The following is an 808-nucleotide window of genomic DNA, read 5'->3' as shown; positions in this document are numbered from 1 at the left end:
ATAGCATCATACAACGTGAAAGTCAACTGGAGGTTTCTATGGGACAACCTGCTGAGAGCCACCAACCAGATCTGTGGCTGGCGTAAAGTCCCCTCTCAACTCAAAGTAACGTGGTGGTGGAACAATGTAGCTGACAGGGCTATTAGACAAAAGAAACAGGCTTGGAAGGACTGGAGGAACGGAGGTAGCAGGGAATTGTATCAGACTGCTAGAAGGGAAGCTAGAAGACAGGTTTACTTAGCCAGAGGGGAAGCAGATAAGAAAAAGTTTGCCAATATTCTGTGCCGTGAGGACCAAAGACTTGAAGTATTTCGTGTTGCAAGACAGTGTGTGAGAGAGAATCGTGATGTCGTGGGAGAGAAATGTTTTCGCATGGATGATGGTACACTTGCACTAAACGAGGCTGCAAAGAAATAGGTTTGGAAATGCCACTACAAAAGATTGCTCAATAAAGGGAACGAATGGGAGAAAGAGAGTCTGCCGAATGTCGACCCAACAGAGGGACCAGCTATCCGAATTGACAGTACCATGGTAGATAAAGCAATTAAGAGTATGAAGACAGGGAAGGCCCCTGGCCCATCAGGAATCACTGCAAGATGCTCAAAATATCTGGCAGTGTCAGCTATAGCCTAGTCACCCGTATTACGAACCAGGTGATACACGAAGGTGTCATACCCAATGACTGGTGTAGCAGCACCATAGTCAACTGCTACAAAGGTAAAGGTGACGCTTTAGATACAAATAATCACAGAGGTATCAAGTTGTTGGATCAGGTAATGAAAGTCACAGAGAGGGTCATAGCCCAACT

The sequence above is a fragment of the Octopus bimaculoides genome, chromosome 16 (genome assembly GCF_001194135.2).
Source record: "Octopus bimaculoides isolate UCB-OBI-ISO-001 chromosome 16, ASM119413v2, whole genome shotgun sequence".
Lineage (NCBI taxonomy): Eukaryota > Metazoa > Mollusca > Cephalopoda > Octopoda > Octopodidae > Octopus > Octopus bimaculoides.
Note: the sequence above shows the minus strand (reverse complement) of the source record.